Below are 25,366 nucleotides of genomic sequence, written 5' to 3'. Positions count from 1 at the left end.
AAGACGAAACCGTCCTCTGCTACCATCTACTGATAGAGCGTTCCGTACTAATAATTTACCTGTATTTGGACGCTCTTTAGGCCGATGAATCTTTTGGCTAAGTGGGACTCTCCTCACCCGAGATCAGTCAATTTGATCAAATCAATAATCAACAACGAACATAAGCAATGCCCTGATCAACATAACACTTAACAATCCAGAATACATTTCGGCGAACCCTGACCTTTCAGTCAGGAATAACCACACCAGTTTATTCAAAGTTAGTGAATTTATTTCCCTATATTAACAAAGCTAGCACAATATAGATGTGTCTCAACACCAAATGATATACGTAAATGAACATTAATAGCTGTCCATAACGGCGAAACAGGTGCAATCTATGCAGCATTTGAATAACCAGGCATTCGATAATAGCAATGCAAATCACTAATACTATAATCTGTAATGAGCTAATTGCATACATTTAGTCAGCATAACAAGGTCTCAAATTGCATCGTGCAACAAAAGGAATCCTCATCTAACCTCAAATTAGCATTGGCATGTGGGACTTCATGCAAAAACAATTTTAGCAACATCAATTTGGAAAAACTCCTAGCTAGGGATTTTATCAAAAATCAGCAGTTGGTTACCTAAAAGAAACACAATGCAATTGTACAATTTCCTTTCATATTTACCAATTACAATCAGCATTCAAGGAAGTCTTCGTCTCACAGGTACCGTTTCTCGATCAGCATGGGACGGGGCAAAGGGGCAGGGGTGGACGGGGCAATTGCCTCACGGCGGCAAAGTAAACTACTACTACATGCAAAGGGACAAATCAAAGTTAAAGTCTCTAGGGTCAGAATCATGTAAAGTCTCTTTCTCTCGATTAGAGAAAGCATCAAAGTCTCTTTCAAAATGGCGTCGCAGCGAGATGGGCTATAATAGCTGCAATGTCCTGCAAAATGGCGGTTATCGAGCTGGTAATGGCAATAATGGCTACTTTCTTCTCGTGCACCTGGTTTAAATAGACAACAGTTCAAATCCAGTAGGGTCTTCCATTGGAGGGTTCATAGGTTGACTTCAAATTGTCCAATCAAAAACAACAGTTCTCAAGCTTTTACTTAAGCATACATTATCCTTGGAGACGGGTACGCAAGTTGCAACATTTTATACCAATTAACTCACTTTCAGAGCTTCCATTGTCCGCACCTGCAGATCCACCTTGGAGCAAATAGAAAAATGCCAGGCTGGCACGAAACCTTAAGATAAGCATGTGAACGATCTCAGTGGAAAAGTACAGCTTCAAGCAAAAATACACGTTTAATAGCACATTGGAAAAATACGAGCATCTAAACCGTGAGACCAGGCAACTAGGCCAAAGTCTCCACTAAAGTTATGCTAAGCTAAAACATTTCAAACAAGCAAATCGTAGCACACGTTTATGAATTATGTCGGATTAGTGCAATTCTAATACATCACGTTATATAAAGCACGCTTATAAATGTTGGCAAACTACTCTGAGGGCACATTTTGTCCCCGTACAATCTTTATTAATTTGGTTAGAGTCACACATGATTATTGCTACACTACGTTTATGCGCTAATAAATGTAAAACCTTCATTTTCTGCTTCATCATCTTTACCTCTCCATTCTGAGGTAAATGTAATCAGTGTGTTATATGAGTTTATACTCGAACGGAATAATTTCCCTTCTCATTTGTATGTGAGATTGATTTATCAGACTTAAATCTTTTAGAACTGGCATTGCTACAATTAGGGTCACATCATAGCACTGTAGCAGTACGACAGGCATGCTTCCTAAGACCTGTGATAGTATCGTGGCATTCTAGAAAAGTATGGCATAAATTCCCCTTATAACTATATCACACATATTTTCATATTCCTTCATTTTACCAAAGATTGGAAAATAATCTATACATGAACACACAGGCTTCTGTCTGTGTGATTTTGAGGCACCCGTTTCATTCTCTCTTCGTTTACTTTTGCAGTACTGAATCCCACCCAAAGGATAAGGAATTGGTACTCTAAGGCGTGGTTAGATTGGTACGTTTGTAAAATTCCACAAATACATACATTTGTTGGCATTCTCGAAGCCCGCTTTGAACCTTTCCCGCCCTGAAAGTAGCCAGAGATTTCTTCAACCCAGGGATGGAGTAACTCCTCTTCCAGGATGACAGTGGATCAGCGCCATATCCTGTGGGGGCGTGGGGGAAATGCTTTCTATACGGAAAAAAAACATATTTTTCCCACAGATAAACAAAAAAGAAAACAAGCACTTACAGAGCTAGTAGGTCTGGCTTTGGCAAGCCTGTTTTTTTTTTCAAATATATACAGAAGTCATTAATCTTTTTAAAAATAATACAAAGTAAAAAGCTGCTATTTAAATGTGGTGTGCTGTACATATTTGCCAAAAATATGTTAAAAACGACCCTTTGTAAAACTGAGTACAAAAAAGTATGACATGAATGCAGAGATTGCATCACCAGCTTGCAACTGATATAGGCTACTTTTTAGGCAGATTTGCACGTGCACAACCAAAATGCCATCTCTTACATTGAAGAGAGCAAATGGCTAAAGTGAGCTGATCCATTGCCAGATGCTATAAGCTAGGGATGAGAGAAAGCAACATGTGAATGATACCTCAACAGACCAATATTTGAACAGGGCTGACTGAAAGCCCCTGCTTGTAGAAGTATAGGGATATATTTTTATTGAAACTTAAAAATATATATATATCAGGCTAGTAGAATGTCTAAAGCTGTCTCGAGACAAGATCTGAAAAGGAAGCCTTGCATGTTTATTCATGACGAAGAAGTCCAGGGGTTGCTCGCACTTAAGGATGTCAGAGTTACACTGCCATTGTTTTTTATCCATTTTTATTAGACTAATTAGTGATTCATGTCTATTATTCACTACCAATGAATAATAAAAATATAACTCCAGTAACAAGAACGGGACCTTCGCTGGAAAAAAAGGGAAAAACACAAGGGTGGCTCACACTTATGTCAGAGTTACACTGCCTTGTTTTTTGACGATTTTTGTTAGGCTAATACTGATTAATTTCTAATATTCACTACCATGGATTATAGAAATTAAGCTCCAGTGGCAAGAACGGGACACTCGCTGGCAGCACAGGTAAGTAAAATAAAATGAATTTATCTGTATGTTGTGTGCGTTCATGGGGATGAGGATGTGTTTGTGTGAGAAAGAGCTCGTGCATGAGTGAGCGTCTGAGAGAAAGTGAGCCAGAGAGTGACAGGGAGTGAGTGTCAGTGTGTATGACTGAGTGAGGGTAACTGAGTCAGAGAAAGAGTGACTGCAAGTGGATAAGAATGAATGAATGTTAAGGGGTGTAAGAGAGAATGCATGTGAGAGTGAGTGATGTGACTGTGGATGAGTGAGTTAGGGTAAGTCTGAATAATTAAGGATAAGTGTAAGAGTGAGTTCAAGTGAGTATTAGCGAGTGAGAGTAAGAGTGAATGTGGGTGAGAGAGTGAATTGGTCAGAGAGTGAGGAAGAGGAAATGAGAATTAATGAGACTAAGGACCAGATGTAGCATGTATTTTACCAGTCGCAAGTGGCCCGATTCGCAGCATCGGGATGTTTGCGACAGGTAAAATGCATTTTGGTATGTAAGGATTTTAAAAGGCGATTAATTAACATGTTATCGAATCGCAACTTGGAATTTCGAATACATACCAATTTGGTATTAGGAAGCAACGTGTTCAGGGCATCCCTTCCTAATACCGAATCGCAGTGTTATGCAAGAATGTTTTGTGACCGAAATGTGGTTGCATACCATTCCCCATTCACAATGGGAGGGGGTCCCCAAGAGACCCATTCTCCTTTGTGAATGTTCCTGAAAATATTTTTGAAGGGCAGGCAGTGATCCCCTGGACTACTGCCTACTTTTAAAGAATGAAAATAAATCCCTTCATTTTTTTAATCAATTTCTTGTTCCCCTTTAAGGAAAACGGGCTGCATTTAAAAAAAATAAGGATTTATTGCTTTATTTAAAAGCAATCACAGACAATCATGGTCTGCTGACCCCAGAGGGCCACCAACCCTGTGATTTTTGTGTTATCTAATGGGTCTCAAATTGAGACCTACCTTAATAATATTAATAAGGCAGGTCGATTTGCGACCCAGTAGGAAACATAGAATGAAACTCCATGAGTTTCATACATTAGGATTAGCAATTACCTAACTGTGATTTGCAGAGAATCACAATTAGGTAATTGCTATTTCTAATATTGATACATCTGACCCTAAGTGAGTAAGACTAAGAGTGGTTTCAAGTCAGTGTGAGTGCATAAGTAGGAGTGATCCAAGGTATGAGTGAATGAGTGTGAATGAGCCAGAGTAAGAGATAGTGCAAGAGTGAGTGAGAATAAATGAGTGAGTGCAAGTGATGAGAATGAGTAAGCGTGATTGTAAGTGATATGAGTGAGCAAATGTAAGTGGGCATCAGTGAGATGTGATGTTATGCTTCTAAGTCTGCTGTTGGCCCTGTTACAATGGAGGTAACTATTGGCATATAAAGGCACCCAGGGCAAACTGTGATGTGTGCATACTGAAGAGAATTCTTAGCATGACAGGCATATGGGACACAATACAGGTACTGGCATAATATAGCTAATACACGGCATAAGGGACATGCAGGGCAAAAGGCTGAAGCTGACATACTGGAGGTCACCCTTGGCACCGGGACACCAGTGGGAAAATGCTAGAGCTGGTATGTTGGATGGTGGTATGTTGGTGAAAATTCGCAGACGAAGCACCCACAGCAAATTGCTGGCAAAGGCACATTGGAGGTAGTTCTTGGCATAAGAGAGGCAAGTGTGGCATGTGGGAGTGAGGAAACAATGACAAAATACTGACCCTGACATATTACTGGTAATTTTTTACATAAGTGTCACCATGACATGTGACCTGTAACAATGGCAAAATTCTGACAGAATCATATTGAATGAGTTTTTCTATTTCTTCTATGAATGGGGACCATTGGTATATGGGGGCACTGATGACAAAATGTTTGTCTTGGCACAATGGAGGTAATATTTCACATACAGGGTGGCACACATATTGCATTTAAAAAAGACTGGGAGAACTCCTGGGGAGAGGCAGGTTTCATTACCTTGGCACACCTTGAAAGGAAATTAATATTTAATGAGTGCTCTTTCATAACCTATGGCTGTTTATGAAATTTGTGTGAAAATTGTGCTTTAAAAAGCACTATCTGATGCTTTTTGTTTTCAAGAGGTTGGGATAAATCGCTTCACTCTCATGCTACAGATCAGATGAAGTATTATGCCCCACTGCCTTCAAATATCATCAGCCCACTGTGACCAGAGAAGGTAAATTGGGAACCAGACACCACACTTGGTTATGTAAAAATAAATAGCATCCAGCACTGCAAAGTGAACTGTTCTGATTAAATAAAAAAGTAACTAAAAGCAAACACATGTTAAACAAGTTGTTGTCATGTTTAATTATTGTGAAAGCATGACAAACAGTGCTTTTGAATAAAACTTTAATTTATGTGTTTTGAATGAGTGATAGTTCCTTGCAAATGGTGATAAATCAAAATATATTAAAAATATATATTTTAAGGCAATAACACAGTTAGTTAGAAATGGGGTCTCTCGTTGGCAGAGGTGTACACCCTTGTCCAAGTAAGGACCACAATCCTGGTCAGGGTAAGTCACACACAATCCAAATTATACTGTGCCCTCTCTCTGCCAGCTTGGCACTGAGCAGTCAGGCTTAACTTAGAAGGCAATGTGTAAAGTATTTGTGCAATAAACCATACAGTCACACAGTGAAAACGCCACAAAAATACACCAAACAGGTTAAGAAAAATATAGGATATGTATCTTGTCAAATTAATGTCAAAATGATAAAGATTCGATGAGCACAAGTTTGAGATATCACTGTTGCAAGGTGAAAAAGAGTCTTAAATCTTAAAAATCAACCGTTGTCTCTTGTTTGCACAAAGTACCTAGTTTGCGTCAAAAATTACATGCACAGAGACCGCAGAGGGGGAGATGCATGGAAAAATAGGGTGTGCATTGGATTTTCTGACGCGGCATAGACGATGTGGTATTTCTTTCCGCGCTGTAATGGGCTTTGTGTTGATTTCTGGCATACAGTCTTGGTTCCTCAGTGCAATGCAGGTATCTTTTTGACACCCAGGGACGATGTGGGGCAATCCTGGGCATGTGGGAAGAAGTCATAGGTGTTGTGTTGATCCGGTATGGTGATGCGTCGAATATTCTGTCATATGGCAGGTGCTGCGTCGATTCTTAAGTCTGGAAGTCGGGCTGCATCATTCCGGTTCAGCTATGCAGCGATTTCTCAGTCGTAAAATAGCTGTGCGTCATTTCCGGCAGGCTGTGCACCAATTTTCGGCGCACAAGGAATTTCCTGAAGAAATGACTTCTTTTTTGCCCGAGACTTCAGAAAACAGGAGGTAAGCTCAATCCAAGCCCTTAGAGGGCACTTCTCAGCAAAGTCAGAGGGCAGCAGGTCAACAGCAGGGCAGCAGTCCTTCTCATAAAAGCAGTCCAGACGAGTCCTTTGGGTAGCAAGGCAGTTCCTCTTGATAGTTTTCAGGTTCAGTCCAGAAGTGTCTGATCTGGTGGGGCCAGGGACCCAGTTTATATACCCAAAAATGCCTTTGAAGTGGGGGAGAAGTCAAAGAGTGGTTTTGAAGTGCTCAAGGTCCCATTTCAGTACAAGTCTGTCTGCCAGGGTCAAAGTAGAGGGTTTGGCAGTCCATTGTGTGAGGGCAGGCTACTAGCCTTTGAAGTGTAAGCGTCAGGCCCTCCACCCTCCCAGCACAGGAAGACCCATTCAATATGCTGATGAGTGCAGGTGTGACTGAGTATCCTGTCTTTGTGGTTGTCTGAGTGAAATTCACAAGGAATCTGTCAACTAGCCCAGCCCAGACATTGATTGGAGACAGGCTGTAAGGCACGGGTGGATTTTAGGTGCAGAGATGTGCTCACTTTCAAAAAGTGGCATTTCTAAAATAGTAATATAAAACCCAACCTCACCAATAAGCAGGATTTTCTATTAACATTTTGGCCATTCTATGCATGATCTGGTTACCCCTTTCTGACCAGAATCTACCAGTCAAACAACATGAGGGTAGCCCTAATGCTATCCTATGAAAGGAACAGGCCTCACGGTAGTGGAAAATGACTTTAGGTGTTTTCCACTACCAGGACATATAAAACATGCATGTACATGTCCCGGTCTTTTATCTACATAGCACCCTGCCATATGGGTGACTTAGGGCCTACCTTATGGGTGAACCTTAAGGGTCACTTATATGTAAAAAAAAAAAAGGGAGTCTAAGGCTTGGCAAGTACTTCTAAATGCCAAGACAAAGTGCCAGTGAAACTGCACATACAGGCCTTGCAATGGCAGGCCTGAGACATGATCAAGTGACTACTTATGTGCACAATCAGTGCTGCAGGCCCACTAGTAGCATTTCATTTACATGCCCTGAGTACATGTAGTGCACCTTACGGGGGACTTACAAGTAAATCAAATATGCTGTCAGAGCTAGGGCAGAAGTACCTGGAGAGACCATCAGCATTGGCGTGGTCAGTCCCTGGGCGATGCTCCACCGTAAAGTCCATCACCTGAAGGTAAATAGATCACCTCGAGAATTTTTTATTTTCACCCCTCATCTACATGAGCCATCTGAGGGGCCTGTGGTCTGTCTGAACCAGGAAGTAAGTCCCAAACAGAGAGGGTTTCAGCTTCTTCAGTGCCCAGATCACAGCAAATGCTTCTCTTTCTATGGCACTCCACCTCTGTTCCGTAGTAATAGCCTTCTGCTAATAATGGCTACTGGTTGGTCTACTCCCTCCTAGAACTGCCCCTATCCCATGCTCTGAGGTGTATGCCCACAACGATGACTCCCTCAAGACCGCCGAACACCTACACTTCCGTATCCACACCAACCCCAACACCACTCTCAGAGGAACGCTCATCTACAGACCCCCCCGGACCACGAGCACCATTCAGCGAATCCCTCGCCAACCTCACCAGCACCCACTCACTCACCTCTATGAATTACATCCTCCTCGGAGACCTAAATTTCCACCTGGAGAACAACAACGACACCAACTCCACTACTCTGATCAACAACCTCGCCAACCACGGCCTCAGACAACTCGTCAACACACCAACCCACATCGCTGGCCACACACTTGAGCCCATCTTCTCCTCAAGCGCCCACATCACCTTCAACCATACCACCGTACTCCACTGGACCGACCACCACTGCATCCACTTCACCTACAAAAAACATACCAAGCACCATCGCACCCAACAACCATCCCGACGATGCTGGAACAAAGTTACGGAAGACCAGCTTACCAACGCCCTTGTCCAGAACCCACACCGACCCCACCGACCCAGACACTGCCGCCAACAACCTCACCCAGTGGATCAACGACTGCGCCAATACCCTCGCACCACTCAAAAAACCTACCGACAACCAAGCCTGAAGAAAAGCCACCTGGTTCACGAGCTGCTAAATTCCAAACGCGACTGCCGGAAGCTAAAAAAGGAATGGCTCCTCAAACGCACACCCGACAGCCTCACAGCCCACAAGGACGCCACCCGCAAGCACCACCAACTCATCAGACAAGCCAAACGATTCCACTTCAAAGACCGCCTGGACAGCAACGCACATGACAGCAAAGAGCTCTTCAGCATCGTGAAAGAACTCTCCAACCCCAGCGCCAACATCAACGACATCCCTACATCCCAAGAACTCTGCAATGCACTGTCCACCTTCTTCCACCAGAAGATCATCGACATCCACAACAGTTTTGATGCCACTCCCACGCCAGACCCCACCCCATACACTCCACCTGTGCAAACCACCTGACCTCCTGGACCATCGTGAGCGACACAGAGACACGCACTCAGGATCTCCGTCAGACCCCTGCCCACACCACGTATACAACAAAGCCAACGCCACCATCGCCCCCCAACTACGGAAGGTCATCAACATCTCCTTCGAAACAGCGACATTCCCTGAAAAATGGAAACACGCCGAAATCTGCGCCCTCCTCAAGAAACCCAAAGCAGACCCCAACGACCTCAAAAACTTCCGACCCATCTCCCTGCTCCCCTTTCCAGCAAAGGTGATTGAAAAAATCGTCAACACACAACTTACCAGCCACCTCGAAGACAACGGCATCCTAGACCCCTCCCAGTCCGGCTTCAGACGAAACCACAGCACCGAAACCGCTCTTCTCGCCACCACAGACGACATCAGACGCCAAATGGACAACGGCGAAACATCAGCCCTCATCCTCCTGGACCTATCTGCCGCCTTCGACACAGTCTGCCACCGCACCCTGGAATCACGCCTCCACGAAACCGGAATTCAAGGAAAAGCCCTCGACTGGATGATCTCATTCCTCTCCAGCAGAACCCAGAGAGTCCGCCTCCCCCCTTTCCGCTCCGAAGCCACCAACATCATCTGTGGCGTCCCCCAAGGCTCATCCCTCAGCCCGACGCAGTTCAACATCTTCATGGCCCCCCTCGCACAAGTGGCCCAACAACACAACCTCAACATTCTCACCTACGCCAACGACACCCAGCTCATTCTCTCACTCACCAAAGACCCGCGCACCGCCAAAACCAACCTCTACGAGGGGATGAAATCCATCGCCGAATGGATGAGAATCAGCCGTCTGAAACTAAACTCGGACAAGACAGAGGTCCTCATCCTCGGATCCACCCCCTCCGCCTGGGACGACTCCTGGTGGCCCACCACACTGGGAACCCCACCGACACCGACCGACCACGCTCGCAGCCTGGGCTTCGTCCTCGACTCCTCCATCACCTTGTCTAAACAGGTCAACGCAGTTTCCTCCTCCTGCTACAACACACTCCACATGCTCCGCAGAATCTACAAGTGTATCTCGACAGAAACAAGGAGAACAGTGACACAGGCCCTCGTCAGCAGCAGGCTGGACTACGGCAATGCACTCTACACAGGCATCCCGGCGAAAGACCTACTACGCCTCCAACGCATCCAAAACGCCTCCGCCCGACTGATCCTTGACGAACCCTGCCACAGCCACATCTCCCACCACCTGAGAACCCTTCACTGGCTCCCCGTGGACAAAAGGATCACTTTCAAGCTTCTTACCCACGCCCACAAAGCGCTCCACGACACCGGACCAGCCTACCTAAACAACAGACTCAGCTTCTACACCCCCACCCGTCAGCTCCGCTCCTCTAACCTCGCCCCCGCCGTCGTCCCCCGCATCCGAAGAAAGACCTCCGGCAGCAGATCCTTCTCATACCTCGCCGCCAAAACCTGGAACACCCTCCCCACCAACCTGCGACAGACCCAAGACCTACTCACCTTCAGAAGACTCCTCAAGACCTGGCTCTTCGACCAGTTACTCCAGCTCCCCCCCCCAGCGCCTTGAAACCCTCACGGGTATGTAGTGCACTTTATAAATCCTATGATTGATTGATTGATTGATTGCCTGCACGATGAACTCCTTGGAGTAGTCAGGGTCCCTGAGCAGGGATGCTGTGCACATGGCTTCCTTAGAGAGTTTCTGACAAGCCCCTGTCCAATTCACCAACCTAGGTTGCTTTTTGGAAGTAATTTCTGTTAAGAGGGCCACTATAGTGTCATAACCCTTAACAATCCTACGGTTTCCAGTGAGGCCTAAAAAGACTCTCACTTCTGTTTGGATTCTAGGTGGTTGCCAGGCCGTGATTGTCTCAGTCTTGATCTGGAGGGGCTGCACCTTGCTACCACCTACTAGGTGGCCCAAGTACACCATGGAGCCTTGCCCAATCTGGTACATACTTGCCTTGATTGCAGACCTGCCTGTTGCAGGACTTGGAGAACCTCTTGGAGGAGGAGCAGGTGTTCCTCCCTGCTGGAACTGTAGACATCAATGTCGTCTAAGTAGGCCATGCCAAACGCACACTTACAAGCTAGGTCCCCATTAACCAACCATTGGAAGGTATCAAGGGCATTCTTCAATCCAGAGGGCATCACTCTGAACTGGTAATGGCCCTCAGGAGTAGAAAAAGCAGATCTCTCTTTAGCCCCCTCAATCAAGACGATCTGCCAGTACCCTGATGTGAGATCAAAAGTACTGAGGAATTTGGCAATGCCTAGCCTGTCTATGAGGTCATCAGCTTGGGGGATGGGGTGAGCGTCTATTTTTGTGACAGAATTGAGACCCCTGTAGTCCACTCAGACCCTAAGTTCTGGCTTAGCGCCGAGTATGGCAGCCTTGGGAAAAAGCACCACAGGGCTGGACAAGGGAGTGCTCGTCTTCTTAATCACCTGAGGAGCCAGAATCTTGGCAACTTCCTTGTTAATGCTGGCCTTCACCCAGTCGGTCAACCTGTAAAGTTTGTTCTTTACAGGGGTACTGACTCCCATGTCAATATTATGAACACACAAGTGTGTGAGTCAAGGGGTGAGGGAAACAGTGGGGAGTACACCTCCAGTAACTGGTAGCAGTCCCCTCACTGGTCTTGGGTCAGGAAGTCAGAGAAATTGACACCTGCTACTGACCCATCACCTTCTTTGGCAGAGAGGAGGTCAGGGAGAGGTTCACTCCCCTTCTCTGCACCCTTGTCTGTCGCCAGAAGCATGTTGACCTCAGTCCTTTCAAAATGAGACTTGAGTCTGTTTACATGGAGCACTCTTAGGAGGTTCCTTTAGGTTCCTAAAGGGATTGGCGGTCCACTAAGTAAGTGGCCCCCCCTTTATGTTCCTTGATTTCAAATGGGTCAGTCCAGCAGGCCTGGAGAGCTCTAGGCACTACTGGCTCCATTATCCAAACCTTGTCTCCAGACTGAAACTCCACTAGGGTGGCCTTCTGGTCATACCAGCATTTCATCACCTCTTGACTGGCTTTGAGGTTGCTCTTGGCCTTTTTCCAGAAGCGTTGCATCTGGTTGCGGAGGGCCAACAGTTGGCTGACCACATCCTGAGATGGTGCCTTGGACGCTTTCGCCCACCCCTTTTTGACAATGCCTAAGGGCCCCCTGACATGGTACCCATAGAGAAGTTCAAAGGGGCTGAAACCCACCCCCTTCTGGGTTCGTCCCTGTAAGCAAAGAGAAGGCATGGCAAGAGAACATTCCACTTACACCTCATGGCCTCAGGGAGGTCTGTGATCATGTCTTTCAAGGTCTTGTTGAATCTCTCCACAAGACCATTGGATTGAGGATGATAGGGGGTGGTGAACTTGTAGGTCCCCCCAAACACATCCCACATGAACTTCATGTATGCAGGCATGACGTTTGCATCTCTGTCAGACACAATCTCCTTTGGGAATCCCACACAGGTAAATATCCCCATCAGAGTTCTGGTCAACACCATTACAGTCACCGTCCTCAGAGGGATTGCCTCTGGGTAGCGGGTGGCATGGTTCACCAAAACCAGGATAAACCTGTTGCCTAGGGAAGCTTTGGGGGCCAATGGGCCAATGATGTTGATGCCCACTCTTTCAAAGGGAGTTCCAGCGACAGGGAATGGGACCAGAGGGGCCTTAAGCCATTTCCTCTCTTCCTACTGGCCTGGCAGGTGGGACAAGACCTACATGATGCATCTGAGGCTGTCTGCATTCAGGGCCAATAAAAGTGGATGACAAGCCTGGCATATGTCTTTTCCTGCCCCAAATGTCCTGACAGGGGAATATCATGAGCCAGGCCCAGTAGGAAGGCCTGTAACACTGGGGGCCACCAGCACATGTGCTGCCCCAGCCTCAGGTACCTTAGGCTCACTGTAAAGGAGATCATTCTCCCAATATATAAGGTGATCACCAGAGGCTTCACCTGCTGCTTGAGCTGAGGCCTTTTGCCTCAAACCCTCAAGGGTGGGGCACTCTTTCTGTGCCTTGCAGAATTCTTCCCTGGTGGGCTCACCCTCACCTTGCCAGCCATCAAGCTCTGGCAAGTCACCTAGTGCAACAATGCCCTGCCCAGTTGGCTCAGGGGCCTCCTCCTCAGTGATCCTGTCAACCACCATGGAAACGTCCAGGACCGGTTTTCCGCACCCATTGCCCCTCTCCTTGGCAGCTGTCTGTGCCATTCTTCCCGGCTCAAGACGCCCTTGACTCCCCTCCCAGACAGCCATGGACCTTGTGGTCATGCAGACCCATTAGGTCAATCCCAACATTTCCAAGGTAGTGTGCTCAAGGTTGTTGCCTAACAGACAATCTACAGGCCTGGTAGGACTCAAAGCTACTTTTAGAGTACCAGAGCCCCCCCACTCAAAGGGAACCAGATCTACTGGTAGGTGGCTCCCGCGATTGTCAGTGACTATGACTTGGTGGGATGTGTTCGGGAGGACCCGCTCTGCTGACACCCTCTGACCCCTGACAGTAGTTGTGCTGGCTTCTGTGTCACACATTGCCTATTGATGGTGACCCACTCCCTACACTTGGAATGATAGGAAGGCATGTGGGCTTTTGGCACCATCTCTGCATCACCCAGGGATACTAGGGTTACCTCCATCTGTTCTTCAAAACAATCTGGGACTACCTCCTCCCCGAGCGCTATACCAGCCAACTCAGGTGTCTGCCTTCCAGTGGGGGGCTGTGCTCTCTTGGGACACTCAGAGTCACTCTTAGAATGACCATACTTAGTGCACTCTGTTCATTGGAGTACAAACCTCCCTTTCTTATGATCAAAGAACCCTGGTTTATTTTTAGAATCAGGCAGGGACTGGTTACCACTATCCCCTTGGGAATTATTTTGGAGTCCTTATTTTTAAGTTATTCTCCTCCCCTCTTTCTTCTGGTGGGAACCCTGACCACCTTGGTGGGTGTCCCCCCCAGATACCTTTTTGGGCACTCTGGTGCTAGCTCAAAGGTCTGCCTACTCAGCAAGCTTCCTGGCATCAGTCAGCTTACTGTCAATCAGGTGCTGGCGCAATTCTAGAAAGCAAATACTGAGCATATGCTCTCTCAGGATCAAATCATGTAACCCCTTAGAATCATTTACTTTACTGCCCGCACTCATCCATTCATTGCCTTTCTGGAAGAATCATAGAAGTCTGGCCAATTTTGGTGGGAACGTTTGGTACTGTCCCTGAATCTCTGGCTATACTTTTCAGGGGTCAGTCCAAACTTAGGAATTAAAATGGCTTTCATGAGCGGGTATGTGTTTGGGTCCTCTGATTCTAATGTGAGTAGTGTGCCCCTCCCTATTGCTGGTACATGTTTCCACAAGCCTGCCCCCCAATGCTCTTCAGGAACACCATAAACCCTTAGTGTAACTTCATAGGCATTAAATCAAATGTCAATGTCATCTCCCACCACATAACTTGGCACCACATCTTTAGGTATACAAACCTTTTTGTCTCCAGCAGGTTCTGTATTTATGCTGCCACCATCACTGCTGAACACAGACTACCTAGACTTGAAGTCCAGCTCTTTTAGCCTTAATTCATGAGCCAGAAGTAGTTTATTTTCAGCCAAGGCCCTCTCAGCCGCAGCCTCAGCTTGTTTGGCTTCTCTTTCAGCCTTCCTGTCCTCTGCCTCCATGTTAAACCTTGCATTTGCAGTTGAAACTCTTTCTCCTCCCTCCTTTCCTCTGTGGTCAGGCCGTGATTTGAGACACTGCTCCCTGGCTTAGCAGGGGGCACAAATCCAGTGGTGCAACCCACACTGCTATTGGCAAATCCTCTGGGAGCCATCCTCTGACTCCTGCACCTCAACATCCTCTTGTGAATGGGCTCGTGCCCAGCCCCTCAGAGTCTTTTGGTACTCCTTCTTCCTGGAGTCACCCCAGGTAGGTACTCCCATTCCCTTGCAGAACCCTTTCAGCTGTCCGACAGTGTATGTCTCCAGCTTAGCTAGGTCAAACTCTCCAGCTCCTCCTTGAGACCCAGCCAGAGGCATGTTGTTTAGGATTAGATTAAAATGTCAAGCAGGACAAATTGCAGCAACAAGAGAAAAAATTAAATTGACCTTCAACTGTGGGTAGGTAGTGTACATGTAGCTATTCTATGTCACTGCACAAACACAAGTCCTATCCTCACTGCTGATCACCAATCTTAGAAATTGGAAGAGGTATACACCCTTGTCCAAGTAGGGACCACAATTCTAGTCAGGGTAAATCACACACAATCCAAATTATCCTGTGACCACCCTCTGGTAGCTTGGCACTGAGCAGTCAGGCTTAACTTAAAAGGAAATGTGTAAAGTATTTGTGCAACAAACCAATCAGTAACACAGTGAAAATGCCACAAAAATACACCACACAGGTTTAGAAAAATATAGGATATTAATCTGGTTAAATTAAGGACAAAACGATAAAGATTCAATAAGCACAAGTTGAGATTTCACTTTTGCAATAATAAAAATAGTCTTAAACCTCATAAATCAACAGTTGTCTCTTGTTTGCACAAATTACCTGGTTTGCATCAGAAATTACATGCATGGAGACTGCAGAGAGGGAGATGTGTGAAAAATAGGGTGTACGTCGGATTTTCTGACGCTGCACACATGACGCATCATTTCTTTCCACACTGCAAAGGGCTCTGCGTCGATTTCCGTCTCGCAGTCTTGGTTCCTCACTGCGATCTGGGGATCTTTTTCACACCCAGGGACTATGCTGGGAAATCTTGGGCATGCGGGAAGAAGTGACAGGTGTTGCGTCGATCCATTATGGTGATGCATCAAATTTTTGGTCACACGGCAGCCGCTGCATCGATTCTTAAGTTGGGAAGTCAGGCTGCATCATTGCGGTTCAGCTGGGCATCGATCCGGTAGGCTGTGCCTCGAATTTCCGATCGCACAGCAGGAGCAGCTTCAATTCTTCACTCGGGAAATCGGGCTGCGTCGTTCCGGCTCAGCTGTGCAGCAATTTCTCGGTCGCAAAACGGCTATGAGTCATTTCTGGCAGGCTGTGCGTTGATTTTAGGTACACAAGGAGTTTCTTGAAGAGATGAAGTATTTTTGGCCCTGAGACTTGAAAAATCAAAAGGCAAGCTCAATCCAAGCCCTTGGAGAGCACTTCTCAGCAAAGTCAGAGGGCAGCAGGGCAACAGCAGGGCAGCAGATGAGCGCAGGTGTGACTGAGTATCCTGTGTTTGGGGTTGTCTGGGTGAAATGCACAAGGAACCTGTCAACCATCCCAGCCCAGCCCAGATGTTGATTGGAGACAGTCTGTAAGGCACAGTTGGATTTTAGGTGCAGAGAAATGCTCACATTCTAAAAGTGGTATTTCTAAAATAGTAATATAAAATCCAACCTCACCAATAAGCAGGATTTTCTATCACCGTTCTGGTCATACTAAACATGACCTGGTTTCTCCTTTCTGATCAGAATCTACCACTCAAACAGTATATGAGGGTGGGGTCAGGAATACAACCATGCGCGGTCCAGGTCCCGCCCGAAACTCCGCTGTGCGGCTCTGCGGCGCTTTATGCGCACCACTTGTCATCCCCTCTTGCTCCAAAGGTGGCCATCAATGTTGTCTGCCCTATGGCAAAGCTCATAGAGCTGCAGGTTCAGGTCATTGGTGGACAATATGCACTTATCAGTGCTATTCCATGAAGGGACCACAATTACCATGTTTTTAGAGGCAGCAGCCATCTTGGGGTGTGGCAGGCATATAAAGCCCAGCCACACCCAAGCATGTTGTTCACTATTTTGAAGACTTCGATGCAGCCATACCTCATGGGGATTTCTCTGGAGAAGAGCAAAGTTCCTGAATGGCAGAGTGTCATCCAACCGAAGTATCCTTGTTTCCATGCTGCATTCAAAAACAAGTAGGTCGTACTCATAGCGGTAAGGCCTTGCTGAATCCAAGTTTGAAGGAAGTCATTGATTCCAAAAGGTATAGCGCACCTTACCATAACGAGCAAAGCGTTTTAGGCCACATTGGTAAAGCGCCCCAGGCACCACATTTAAAGCACTTCAGTTCACAGGAGTAAAGCGCACTTGGCATGGTATTCAAAGCGCTTCAGTTCACAGGAGTAAAGCGTACTTGGCATGGTATCCAAAACGCTTCAGTTCACAGGAGTAAAGCACACTTGGCACAATACTCAAAGCGCTTCAGTTCACAGGAGTAAAGCGCACTTGGCATGGTATACAAAACGCTTCAGTTCAGAAGAGTAAAGTGCACTTGGCATGACATTCAAGGCGCTTCAGTTCACAGGAGTAAAGTGCCTTTGGCACAGCAATCAAAGCGCTTCAGCTCATGGGAATAAAGCGCCCTTGGCACAGCATTCAAAGCACTTCAGTTCACAGGAGTAAAGCACCCTTGGCACAACATTTAAAGCGCTTCAATTCACAGGAGTAAAGCGCACTTGGCATGGTATTCAAAACGCTTCAGTTCACAGGAGTAAAGCGCACTTGGCATGACATTCAAAGCGCTTCAGTTCATCGGAAGCAAAGTGCCCTTTGCACAGCAATCACAGCACTTCAGTTCTTATGAGTAAAGCGCCCTTGGTCCAATAACCAAGGTGCTTCCGTTTACATGGGTAAAACTTTCAGGCCTCGGTGACAAATGTGAAAACATCTCAAAGATAAGCATACATAGTTTCATTGTTTTTGGAAGCATAATATGTAAGAGACATATTTAAGTCTTTGATGATACGTGAGATACATATTTAAGTCTTTGCAAATTTCTAGACTGAGACCAAACGTTTTATGTTTATGAATGCATAATAGTTGCATGATTGATGTTCAGAGTATGTCCAAGGTCCAAGCTCTTGCGTTCTCAAGGTTCAGAGGTCTCAGTTCGTTCTTGTTCCATGATTCAGAAAAGGGCCATGCCCAGTTTTGTTTAATGCTCACGACATCCTGAAGTATCATGATTTTACTAATTGTTCTTGTTCCATCATTCAGAGAAGGGCCACCCCCAGTTTTGTTTAATGCTCTCGACATCCTGAAGTATCATGATTTTACTAATTGTTCTTGTTCCATGATTCAGAGAAGGGCCACGCCCAGTTTTGCTTAATGCTCACGACATTCTGAAGTATCATGATTTTACTAATTGTTCTTGTTCCATGATTCAGAGAAGGGCCACGCCCAGTTTTGTTTAATGCTCATGTCATCCTGAAGTATCATGATTTCACAAATTGTTCTTGTTCCACGATTCAGAGAAGGGCCACACCCAGTTTTGTTTAATGCTCACGACATCCTGAAGTATCATGATTCTACCAATTGTTCTTGTTCAATGATTCAGAGAAGGGCCACACCCAGTTTGTCTAATGCTCATGACATCCTAAGTCTCATGATTCTACCAACACTTGCATTCATGGAGATGCCATAGTTTACTCCATAAGGGTCTCAACACTTGCATTCACGGAGACGCCTTTGTCTATTCCATAAGGGTCTCAACTCTTACATTCACAGAGACGCCTTTGTCTATTCCATAAAGGTCTCAACTGTTGCATTCACAGAGACACCTTTGTTTATTCTATGAGGGTCTCAATTCTTATACACACGGAGACGCCTTTGTCTATTCCATAAGGGTCTCTAATCTTGCTCACATGGAGACGCCTTTGCCTATGCCATAAGGGTCTCAACACTTTCATTCACGGAGACGCCTTTGTCTATTCCATAAGGGTCTCAACTCTTGCATTCACGGAGACACCTTTGTTTATTCCATAAGGGTCTCAACACTTGCAGTCACGGAGACGCCTTTGTCTATTCCATAAGCGTCTCAACACTTGAATTCATGGAGACTCCTTTGTCTATTCTATAAGGGTCTCAACTCTTGCATTCACGGAGACGCCTTTGTCTATTCCATAGGGGTTTCAACTCTTGCATTCACGGAGAGGCCTTTGTTTATTCCATAAGGGTCTCAACTCTTGCACTCACTGAGATACCTTTGTTTATTCCATAAGGGTTTCAACTCTTGCACACACAGAGACGCCTTTGTCCATTCCATAAGGGTCTGAACACTTGCATTCACGGAGACACCTTTGTTTATTTCAGAAGGGTATGAACTCTTGCACACACAGAGACGCCTTTGTCTATTCCATAAGGGTCTCAACACTTGCATCCATGGAGACGCCTTTGTCTATTCCATAAAGGTCTCAACTCTTGCACACACGGAGACGCCTTCGTTTAATCCATAAGGGTCTCAACTCTTGCATCCACTAAGACACCTTTGTTTATTCCATAAGGGTCTCAACACTTACATTCATGGAGACGCCTTCGTTTAAATGTATAAATGAATGTTAATGCTGTTATGAGCAAGTATATACATACATGCTTAACCATTTTTCCTTTTCAGATCTCTCTCCCTGCTGTTCCCTACCCTAATTCCCTTCCCCCCGACTGGCTTCACCATAACTCTGTGCTATAATGGCTTTCTGAGTTGGTGACACCGGAAAGTGGGCCTGTTGTTCGGCGGTGTGCAGATCCCGAGGAAAGGACACTATGACAGAACAGTGAGCCCACGAGTTTATACTTTCCTCTTGGTCTGAACGTCGGCTGATCAAGATGGCCACCTCAAAATACCCTCATACAGGTAATTATGCATGTGCAAAGTGATCTAACTGAATAAAAAAAAACTCAGACAATTTGGTTGATAAGGTTCAGTGTTTCCTCACACAGGTGAAATTGCATTTGACTTGTTGGCCCTGTGCTTTTACGGACCCATAATCTGAAATTTTATTCTTCTTATCATACCGGACTAGTGATGCCGCTATTTGGACAGTTCCTTGAGTGAAAACAAAGAGTTATTAGGATTACGTCAAGGAAGCAAAGACTTGATAACGTGTTTATCACATTGTACTCAGTTAGTGGTGGAAATCACTTGGCCAGAGGAAACACTAAAGACCCAAGAAAAAACAAAGGGGATCTCTTGGGCAAATTGACAATCCTTTCAGTCTGTTCTTGCACAAATCGCCTACAAAATATTTTTGAATCCTAGAACAACAAACTATACAGGTTTTAATTGAGTCAGGAACAATCACAAATTTTGTGGATCAACAAACAGCACTAGATTCACAGATACCCAGTGTAAAGAAAAAGGTCCCTGAAGTTGTTCGTGCGGTTGATTGTGGTGAATGGGCAGGAGGCCCCGTAACTATGCAAACCTCACGAATACAAATAATTTGCAAAGATGACAAGAATGCTGAGGTACACAATCCTAGTATAAACTGGCGCAACCAAGTTTTACATCCTTCTTCATCTTCTTGCCTAGGTAAGTGTCTTCTACCAAGAGAAGACAAAAAGAAAAATCCCCAACATTCTGTTGCCACAGCCATCTGCCAAAATAGTATTCAGGATTTACTGATGTCTTCTATGAGAAAAAGAACCAAGTTTTACGAGAATATCTCAATCAATGCTTAGTCAACAAACTAATTAGATCATCAAGATCACTACCAGCTTCTCTGTTATTTTTCGATCCCAAAGCTAATGGCGTGCTAATGACTAAGAAAAAGATTCAAGCTGCAGCAGAGCTGGTTAACAACAACTCCCACCATTCTTCTATAGACTCAACTCCTTTCTATGGCACATGTGGACGCCATCCCCACATTATACGTGTCAGGTTGCCTGCTTCTGCCCAAACCACACCAGAAGTTGTGATCAAGAGTGAAAATTTGTTCCATTCAAAATACATAAGGGCCTATGAAGTGCTTTGACAGGTGAACCCTGTAACATAAAAACTAAAGTTGCTATCGTCCTTAAAAATTCATCAAGTGTTTCACACTTCACTTCCGAAACCTGCTGTTTCATTAGGCCAAGGTCATTGGGTAGTATGAGGTACGATCTATCCTAAACTCCGGATATCGTAGATCTTCCCTTTGGTATTTAGTGTCCTGGAAGGAATATGGACTGGAAAATGACTCATGGGAACCTGAGAAAAATGTCCATGCACCACGTTTGGTGCGACGATTTCACCTTCTCCATTCTGGTAAACTGGGCCCTGGACCGCGCTTGGGAGAGGGGTGTAATGTCAGGAATAGAACCATGCGCGGTCCAGGTCCCGCCCGAAACTCCGCTCTGCGGCTCTGCGGCACTTTATGCGCACCACTTGTCATCCCCTCTTGCTCCAAAGGTGGCCATCAACATTGTCTGCCCTGTGGCAAAGCTCATAGAGCTACAGGTTCAGGTCATTGGTGGACAAGATGCACTTATCAGTGCTATTCCATGAAGGGACTGCAATTCCCATGTTTTTAGAGGCAGCAGCCATCTTGGGGTGTGGCAGGCATATAAAGCCCAGCCACACCCAAACACGTTGCTCACTATTTTGAAGACTTCGATGCAGCTAGACCTCGTGGAGATTTCTCTGGAGAAGAGCAGACTTCCTGAATGGCAGAGTATCATCCAACCGAAGTATCCTTGTTTCCATGGTGCATTCAAAAACAAGTAGGTCATACTTGTAGCGGTAAGGCCTTGCTGAATCCAAGTTTGAAGAAAGTCATTGTAGGAGGCTGGACTGGCTTGTAGTGAGTACCAAGGGGTACTTGCACCTTGCACCAGGCCCAGTTATCCCTTATTAGTGTATAGGGTGTCTAGCAGCTTAGGCTGATAGATAATGGTAGCTTAGCAGAGCAGCTTAGGCTGAACTAGGAGACGTGTGAAGCTACTACAGTACCACTTAGTGTCATATGCACAATATCATAAGAAAACACAATACACAGTTATACTAAAAATAAAGGTACTTTATTTTTATGACAATATGCCAAAGTATCTTAGAGTGTACCCTCAGTGAGAGGATAGGAAATATACACAAGATATATATACACAATAGCAAAAATATGCAGTATAGTCTTAGAAAACAGTGCAAACAATGTATAGTTACAATAGGATGCAATGGGGAAACATAGGGATAGGGGCAACACAAACCATATACTCCAAAAGTGGAATGTGAACCACGAATGGACCCCAAACCTATGTGACCTTGTAGAGGGTCGCTGGGACTATTAGAAAATAGTGAGAGTTAGAAAAATAACCCTCCCCAAGACCCTGAAAAGTGAGTGCAAAGTGCACTAAAGTTCCCCTAAGGACAAAATAGTCGTGTTAGAGGGAAAATGCAAGGAAAACACAAATCAGCAATGCAACAACGATGGATTCCTGACTGAGGGTACCTGTGGAACAAGGGGACCAAGTCCAAAAGTCACAAGCAGCTCGGAGATGGGCAGATGCCCAAGAAATGCCAGCGGTTGGTGCAAAGAAGCTCTTACTAGGCTGAAGAACTGTGAATAATGCAGGAACGACAAGGGCTAGAGACTTCCCCTTTGGAGGATGGATCCCCCACGCCTTGGAGAGTCGTGCAGAAGTGTTTTCCCGCCGGATGGACGCCAACAAGCCTTGCTACACGCAAATCGAGCGTTTGGCGTTTTTGGACGCTGCTGGGGCCCAGGAGGGACCAGGAGGTCGCAAATTAGACCTGCAGAGAGAGGGGACGTCGAGCAAGACAAAGAGCCCTCACTGAAGCAGGTAGCACCCGGAGAAGTGCCAGAAACAGGCACTACGAGGATGCGTGAAACGGTGCTCACCGAAGTTGCACAAAGGAGTCCCACGTCGCCGGAGACCAACTTAGAAAGTCGTGCAATGCAGGTTAGAGTGCCGTGGACCCAGGCTTGGCTGTGCATGAAGGATTTCCGCCGGAAGTGCACAGGGGCCGGAGTAGCTTGCAAAGTCGCGGTTCCCAGCAATGCAGCCCAGCGAGGTGAGGCAAGGACTTACCTCCACCAAACTTGGGCTGAAGAGTCACTGGACTGTGGGGGTCACTTGGACGGTGTCGCTGGATTCGAGGGACCTCGCTCGTCGTGCTGAGAGGAGACCGAAGGGACCGGAGATGCAGCTTTTTGGTGCCTGCGGTTGCAGGGGGAAGATTCCGTCGACCCACGGGAGATTTCTTCGGAGCTTCTGGTGCAGAGAGGAGGCAGACTACCCCCACAGCATGCACAAGCAGGAAAACAGTCGAGAAGGCGGCAGGATCAGCGTTACAGAGTTGCAGTAGTCGTCTTTGCTACTATGTTGCAGGTTTGCAGGCTTCCAGCGCGGTCAGCGGTCGATTCCTTATCAGAAGGTGAAGAGGGAGATGCAGAGGAACTCGGCTGAGCTCATGCATTCGTTATCTGAAGTTTCCCCAGAGACAGAGACCCTAAATAGCCAGAAAAGAGGGTTTGGCTACCTAGGAGAGAGGAAAGGCTACTAACACCTGAAGAAGCCTATCACAAGGAGTCTCTGACGTCACCTGGTGGCACTGGCCACTCAGAGCAGTCCAGTGTGCCAGCAGCACCTCTGTTTCCAAGATGGCAGAGGTCTGGAGCACACTGGAGGAGCTCTGGACACCTCCCAGGGGAGGTGCAGGTCAGGGGAGTGGTCACTCCCCTTTCCTTTGTCCAGTTTCGCGCCAGAGCAGGGGCTAAGGGGTCCCTGAACCGGTGTAGACTGGCTTATGCAGAATTGGGCACATCTGTGCCCAACAAAGCATTTCCAGAGGCTGGGGGAGGCTACTCCTCCCCTGCCTTCACACCATTTTCCAAAGGGAGAGGGTGTCACACCCTCTCTCAGAGGAAGTTCTTTGTTCTGCCATCCTGGGCCAGGCCTGGCTGGACCCCAGGAGGGCAGCTGCCTGTCTGAGGGGTTGGCAGCAGCAGCAGCTGCAGAGAAACCCCAGGAAGGGCAGTCTGGCAGTACCAGGGTCTGTGCTACAGACCACTGGGATCATGGAATTGTACCAACAATGCCAGGATGGCATAGAGGGGGCAATTCCATGATCATAGACATGTTACATGGCCATATTCGGAGTTACCATGGTGAAGCTACATATAGGTAGTGACCTATATGTAGTGCACGCGTGTAATGGTGTCCCCGCACTCACAAAGTTCAGTGAATTGGCTCTGAACAATGTGGGGGCACCTTGGCTAGTGCCAGGGTGCCCTCACACTAAGTAACTTTGCACCTAACCTTTACCAGGTAAAGGTTAGACATATAGGTGACTTATAAGTTACTTAAGTGCAGTGTAAAATGGCTGTGAAATAACGTGGACGTTATTTCACTCAGGCTGCAGTGGCAGGCCTGTGTAAGAATTGTCAGAGCTCCCTATGGGTGGCAAAAGAAATGCTGCAGCCCATAGGGATCTCCTGGAACCCCAATACCCTGGGTACCTCAGTACCATATACTAGGGAATTATAAGGGTGTTCCAGTAAGCCAATGTAAATTGGTAAAAATGGTCACTAGCCTGTCAGTGACAATTTGGAAAGAAATGAGAGAGCATAACCACTGAGGTTCTGATTAGCAGAGCCTCAGTGAGACAGTTAGTCACTACACAGGTAACACATTCAGGCACACTGATGAGCACTGGGGCCCTGGGTTCCCAGGGTCCCAGTGACACATACAACTAAAACAACATATATACAGTGAAAAATGGGGGTAACATGCCAGGCAAGATGGTACTTTCCTACACAACCCCCCCCCAAACGAAGGACAATAAGACTAGCCATTACCTGATGAGTCTTCATTGTCTAAGTGGAAATATCTGGAGAGTCCATCTGCATTGGAGTGGCTACTCCCAGGTCTATGTTCCACTGTATAGTCCATTCCCTGTAGGGATATGGACCACCTCAACAATTTAGGATTTTCACCTTTCATTTGTTTTAGCCAAAGTAGAGGTTTGTGGTCTGTCTGAACAATGAAGTGAGTGCCAAACAGGTATGGCCTCAACTTCTTCAGAGCCCAGACCACAGCAAAGGCCTCCCTCTCAATGGCAGACCAACGCTTTTCTCTAGGGGTCAACCTTCTACTAATAAAAGCAACAGGTTGATCCTGGCCCTCAGAATTAAGTTGTGATAGGACTGCCCCTACTCCTAATTCAGATGCATCAGTTTGGACATAGAATTTTTTAGAGTAACAAGGGCTTTTCAGGACAGGTGCAGAGCACATGGCCTGCTTCAGCTCCTCAAAAGCTTTCTGACAGTTTGCTGTCCATAATACCTTTTTAGGCATTTTCTTGGATGTGAGGTCATTAAGAGGGGCTGCAATGGAGCCATAGTTCTTAATGAACCTCCTGTAATACCCAGTGAGGCCTAGGAAGGCTCTCACCTGAGTCTGAGTGGTAGGGGGAACCCAATCAATAATAGTTTGGATTTTCCCCTGAAGTGGTGCAATCTGTTCCCCACCAACAAGGTGTCCCAGATAAACCACCTTACCCTGCCCTATCTGGCACTTTGAAGCCTTGATAGTGAGGCCTGCCTTTTGCAGGGCCTCCAAAACTTTCCAAAGGTGGACCAGGTGATCATCCCAGCTGGAGCTAAAGACAGCTATATCATCCAAATATGCTGCACTGAAAGCTTCCAGCCCTTGCAGGACTGTGTTCACCAACCTCTGAAAAGTGGCAGGTGCATTTTTCAGACCAAAAGG

The sequence above is a fragment of the Pleurodeles waltl genome, chromosome 8, assembly GCF_031143425.1.
Source record: "Pleurodeles waltl isolate 20211129_DDA chromosome 8, aPleWal1.hap1.20221129, whole genome shotgun sequence".
NCBI classification, from domain to species: Eukaryota; Metazoa; Chordata; class Amphibia; order Caudata; family Salamandridae; genus Pleurodeles; species Pleurodeles waltl.
Note: the sequence above shows the minus strand (reverse complement) of the source record.